Source organism: Macaca fascicularis, chromosome 6 (genome assembly GCF_037993035.2).
Source record: "Macaca fascicularis isolate 582-1 chromosome 6, T2T-MFA8v1.1".
Lineage (NCBI taxonomy): Eukaryota > Metazoa > Chordata > Mammalia > Primates > Cercopithecidae > Macaca > Macaca fascicularis.
In genome coordinates, this window is record NC_088380.1 from 150,343,583 (window position 1) to 150,349,582 (window position 6,000).

A 6,000-nucleotide genomic window follows, 5' to 3' on the forward strand; every position below is an offset into this window, starting at 1 on the left:
TACATATACCACTATTACATATAAATAACAAATATTAGGAAAATACTTTTTTTGTCCTCAAATACTTTGACCTTTTTTTCATTTACATGGCTGCTACTCAATATGTGAGAAATTTATGCTTTCTAGTTTAAGATTTGAATGCTCTAGGAAAACCAGTGTCAAAGATAAGTCTGCAGCAGGGAGCGGGGGCTAGCAATGAAATCAAGATTAGTAATCCCGAGACCTAACATGCTGAATAAATTTAATGAAGAATTTGAAAGAAGGATTTGTATCAAAATACACATCAGGCAAGCCAGGGACAGTTAACCAGATGACCCGATTTTCCTCTTCAGGAATGCTGGGTCACAGAAACTGGATTTGCTGTAGTCTGTGTTTGTTGCAGAAAGAATCTAAGAAGTCAACATGGGGCTCCGCTTCAGACGATGAAGCTCTAAAATGACTTCAGTTGATGGGTGAAGCCTCAGCAGGTTTCAGAGAACAGGCAGATGGGTTGATAATACTCAGAAAAGCATCCATTTTTCAGTGAGGTTTCCTTCTAAGCTACATCCCACACAGCAGCTTTGTGAATGCCTTCATCCCACAGCTCAGCAATTTTGAACCAGAACAAGTTTGCGTAAAGGGTAAGGATGATCTGTCTAAAATGGTTTGCGTAAGAATGATCTGTATAAGAAATGAAAACAGCAGGTGTGTTCAAGGAGTCAGACTTCTTAGACTCTAAGCACCCCTCTGTCTTACAATACCTTGTAACTTTGGAGAAATTCTTCAATCTGGTTAAACCTCCATTTTCTTGGTTATAAAATGCAAATAACTAATTCCTGCTGGATCTCTCTATCTCAGTGGTTGTGAAGTTCAAGTTAAACTGAAAGCTGTGTGAAAACTAGAAAGGCCTACAATAGATAAGACAGCATGAGACGAGTGTGGGGCTAATAAATGTTGATGGGTCACAGGCATGGGTTCTCAAGTTCCTGCCCAAAACCACATGAAGGAGTGGTTTAGAGGAGCCAGTCACCTCATGTCACTGGAGAACGGACAAGGGTCTTTGGCCTCAGTTATAATGCTTAGTAGGTACCCAAGCCCAAGGGAACAAGGTTTCATGCAAGTGTCAGCACAGCTACCATGAATTGCTCAGAGCAGGACCTAAGTCAGGTGATGTAGGCCTTCCAAGCCTTGTTTACTCTTAGAGAAAATGAGGAAATCAGATTAAAGGGCAGTGGAGTGACACAGTCTTGGATTCGAATCTCATTTATACTCCTGGCTAGTTGTTTGGCCTTGGACAGATAGCTTCACTTTAAAGTTATTTTTTATTTCTAAAATTAACATACAATGAAACTGATTTTTTTGGTGTGCAGTTCTATACATTTTAGCACATGTATAGATTCATGAAGATACCACCACAATTAGGATACAGAGCAATTCTATCACCTCATAAAACCCTCACATGCTTTTCTTTTGTAATCACACCCTATCACCACCCATAACCCACGCTGACCATTGAGTTCTTCTGTTACTAGAATTTTGTTTTTTCAAAAATGTCATATAAATAGAATCATAGAAATGTAACCTCTTGAAATTAGCTTTCATTCAGCATAATGCTTTTGAGATTCTCCAAGTTTTTGCCAGTGTTAATAGTTTGCTTTTTTTAAAATAGTATTCCTTTTAAATATTTCCATTGTATGGATATACCACAATTTGCTTGGCCATTTATCTGTTGAAGTGCATTTGGGTTGTTTCAAGTTTTGGGCAATTATGAATAAAGCTACTATTAAAATATTTGTGTGCAGGCGTTTGTTTTCATATATTTGTATATGTCCACCCAAACATGGGACAGTCCATTGTTTCTCTATAGAGCTAGGGAGTAAATATCTTAGCTTTTTGGGCCTTACAGTTTCTTTTGCAACTGGTGCGAAAGCAGCCATAGATAATATGTATAGAAATAAGCGTGGCAAGTATGGCTGTGTTCCAATAAATGTAAACTTCATTTACAAAAACAGGCAGTGGGCTGGATTTAGCTTGTTGGCCATAGTTTACCAATCCCTGCTGTTATAAATACTTAAGAGCAGGATTGCTGGATTATACTAGTAGATTTTTAGCTTTGTAATAAAATGCTAAAACATTTTTCAGAGTGGACGTACTATTTTGTCTTATCACCCAACAATGTGTATGAGTTTGTGTTGACATTCTCACCAGCACTAGGTATTGTCAGTGTCTTTAATTGCAGCCATTCTAATAGGTGCAGTGGCAGGAGTTTGCATTTCACTAATGGCTAATGATGTGGAACATCTTTTCATGTGCTTATTTGTCATCCCTATATTCTCTTTGCTGATATGTCTGACCAAGTGCTTTGTCTACTTTCTAATTGGGTGGTTGGTTTTATTATTTTGAATTTTGAGATATCTTTACATATTTTAGATGCAAGTCCTTTTCTGATTATTTCATTTGCAAATACTTTCTCCCAGTCTGTGTCTTTTTTTTAGTCTCTTAACAGTGTATTTTGCAAATAAACATTTCTATTTTTTCATTTCTAATTTTGATGAAGTCCAGCTTGTCAATGCTTTCTTTTATGGATCATGCTTTTGATGTTATTTCTAAGATCTTTTTAGCCAAAATCATGAAGATTTTCTCCTATATTTTTCAAAAACTTTTGTAGCTTTACATTTTACATTTAGATCTATGCTCCATATTAAGTTGTTACTGCATAAAGTTGTGAGGTTTCAGTCAAGGTTTATTCTTTTATACGTGTATGTCTAATTGCTCTAGCACCATTTGTTGAAAAGACTATTCTTTTTGCACTTATTTGCCTTTGTATCTTTGTCAAAAATTAATTGACCATTTGCAGTGTGGTATTCTGGATTAGATGCTGTAACAGAAAAAAAAAGACATTAATTGAACAACCCATAAAATCCAAATGAAGATTAGAATTTAGCTAATACCATTGTAGCAATGTTAATTTCTTAGTTTTGGCAAAGGTACCGTAGAAATGTAGTATGTTAACATTAGGGGAAACTGGATGAGGGGTATATGGAAACTGTATTATTTTTGCAACTTTTCTATAAATCTGAAACCATTGCAAAATAAGAAAAAAACTATTTTAAAAAATCAGTTGATTTATGTGGGTCTATTTCTGTACTGTCTGTTCTGTTCCATTGATCTCTGTGCCCGCCCCATTCACCAATACCATACTATCTTTATTATTATGGTAGCATCACTGTTTATAAACAATACACAAACTTTATTTAATTTGTAAATCTCTCCTACAGACTAAAGCTCTGTGAGGACAGGCACAGGGATGGACAGAAGTTTTCTGGTTTACTATTGAATCCCTAGCATCATGTCTGGCATAAGGTAAACACTGAATAAATTTTTTGTTGTTGTTAAACGAATTAGAAAATAAATCTTAGTGACTGACTGACTGACTGACTGAATAAAGTATATCTGAAGCAGCAGTTCTGCTTCCCTGGTTCTGTCAAACCACTGGGGAGTGCAGAGCAATGTAGATGGCTGGGTGCATACTTAGGAGGGTTGAGAGACTGGCACCTGGGAGTTCTGTTTGGTTTCAGCTGCAACTCCTCACTCACCCTCAAAGTCTCTTACTTAGGTGCCTTTTTTTTCCTATTGTCTATTCTTTCTGTCCTATGGGATGTGCAGTCTCGCTGCCAGGGAGTTTCAGGTCAAATTATGCCAAGCATTTAACATGCCCACCCAGGAGATGATATAGATAAAACTCTTAGCATGTTGCAGAGCCTGGAGCATGGTGCATGTTCAGCAAAGGTTAGCCTTAACTACTATTTTTAATCATTAACAAAATAAAGAGATTTGCATTTTTTACTTGAAACCCCAAATTACTTCATTCATTCTTTCATTTATTCATAAAATATGAATCCATTTGATAGGATTTATAGACTATTACATGCCACACATTTTGCTATGAGCTGGAGACATGTCCGAGAATAGGGCAGATACAATCCTGCCCTCAAGAGTAAATCTTTTGAATGAGCACTGTAACTAATTTACTCCATGTGTCCAAATGTAATGCACCGTGAAGACCTTAGTCCATACAGGTATGTATTTGATGTAGAAGCAAAACTCTCTTTCTCCTTTAAAATGAAACAAACAAACCAACAAACAAACCTGTCTAGTTCTGACAAAGTAGATCTGTGCTAATTTTCTCAGCTTCAATAATTGCTTGGGACATCCAAGTGTACGAGAATACGAAAGAGGAAAGGCTAATTCTGGAAACCTGTTGGGGGGGTTCAAGGAGAAATGGGTGTAGGTAGCCTTCAGAGCTCTTCCAACTCTAGGATGTGGTTGCTGAGTTTTTTCCCCCACTCCAATATAAAATGCAGAGTGATTAACTAATACACACACATATACACACATCTACCAATCATATTCCTTAATGTAATTAATGACTGACTTTTATCATTGTTCTCAACTCTTTACTGAAAAGAAGGAAAAAAGTATGCAGTGAAATCTTTACAATTTAGAGAGAATTATTTTCAAGTCCCACTTCAGGTAGCTCAAGGAGGTTCCATTGTTCAAAAATCTTTTCTCATTTTATGTCAAAGAAACTTTCCCATATCTGTGTCATTGCTTGCATGTTTACATTCCCAGCCTCTGTAATTGTCATTGAGTAACCCAAAGAGTGTTTTTATTCCCCTCCTTCTGATTGAATTAAGCACAAATGAGCACATCTGATTTCTGCCTTATGTTATCCTCATTGGCTAGGAAGAAATGGAGTTATGTACTAGAGGAAGCTAATTAGACATTATCCTTTTTAAAATCTGCCTTCGTTTTGAATACTTTGATCTCAGTTAAACTGCATCCTTAGCTAATTAACAGCAAAACAATTAAAAAGCTGTGTTGGCTGTTGAAAATAAAAATAGTTTTCCAGCAAAGCCAATTCATTACACGTGGGCATCCATGGTCTTTGAAATCAATTTCCTGTGAAAACTAATAAGACAAACTGCTTCTTCTGAATATCCGCCTCTAATTCTGTTTACAGTGATAAAATCTTCCCAGTGGAATAGGCCTCTGATCCTTGTAACCTCACAGTAAACATGGCAAGCTGGTGGATCTACATCATTCCCATGAGCCAAATCAAACCATTAGGTCTGTCTCATGAGCTCCATGATCAATGTATCCAGGAGGGTTCACCATTATCACGAATTTTATACTTCACGGAATTTGAGAAGAAATAGGAGGGTATTTTTTTAAGTTTTTTTCAGATAAGCACAGCAATCTCAGCTGCACTCTATTAATATTTACAAGTCTACAGAGTCATTCCACCAGTTTTGCAGACATTTATCTTCTTCAAATCACCCCAGAGAAAAGCCCAACTTCACATACTAGCTAGTACTGTCCCGGAAATGATAAATTGAAACTCCCTCCAACTCTGTCATACTTTCAGCTGGATAATGTTTAGTTTGCAAAATGCATTGGTCATGGCTCTTTTTTTCCCCCTTCATTTGTAGATACGGTAAGGGCAACTAGCCATTGGTTAGAGTTGACATGTAATACTGTTTTGGTGTCAGGAAATTTACATTAGTCAGGACACGGTCATGATGCTGAAAAATAAGTTAACTTCTGTAGTAGCCAATGAAGAGCTACCGCATATGGGATGAAGACACCATTGTAAATAAGAAACTGTGCAGAACACAATGATTGGTTGGTAAGTAAGAAAACTGGCTGATGGGTTGGTTGGTTCATTCATGAAGTATTTCATTCAACAATTACTTATTGAGCACAATATGCCAGCCACTGAAGCAGGTGGTAATTTGTGATGGGATAGCTTTGAAGCCTGGCCCAAATAAAAAAAAAAAACCTCTACATCTTGCAATAAAATTCCTCAATTATTCTATGGTCACTCAATTATTCAGCAGCCCACAAAGCAACACCTACTGTGTGCCCAGCATTACTTGTGGAGTTACAATTTAATTGATTAAGCCAGATGGTGTTTTTCCTAAGCACATCTGTAGCAGATAGCTAAGTTCTCATGAAAGT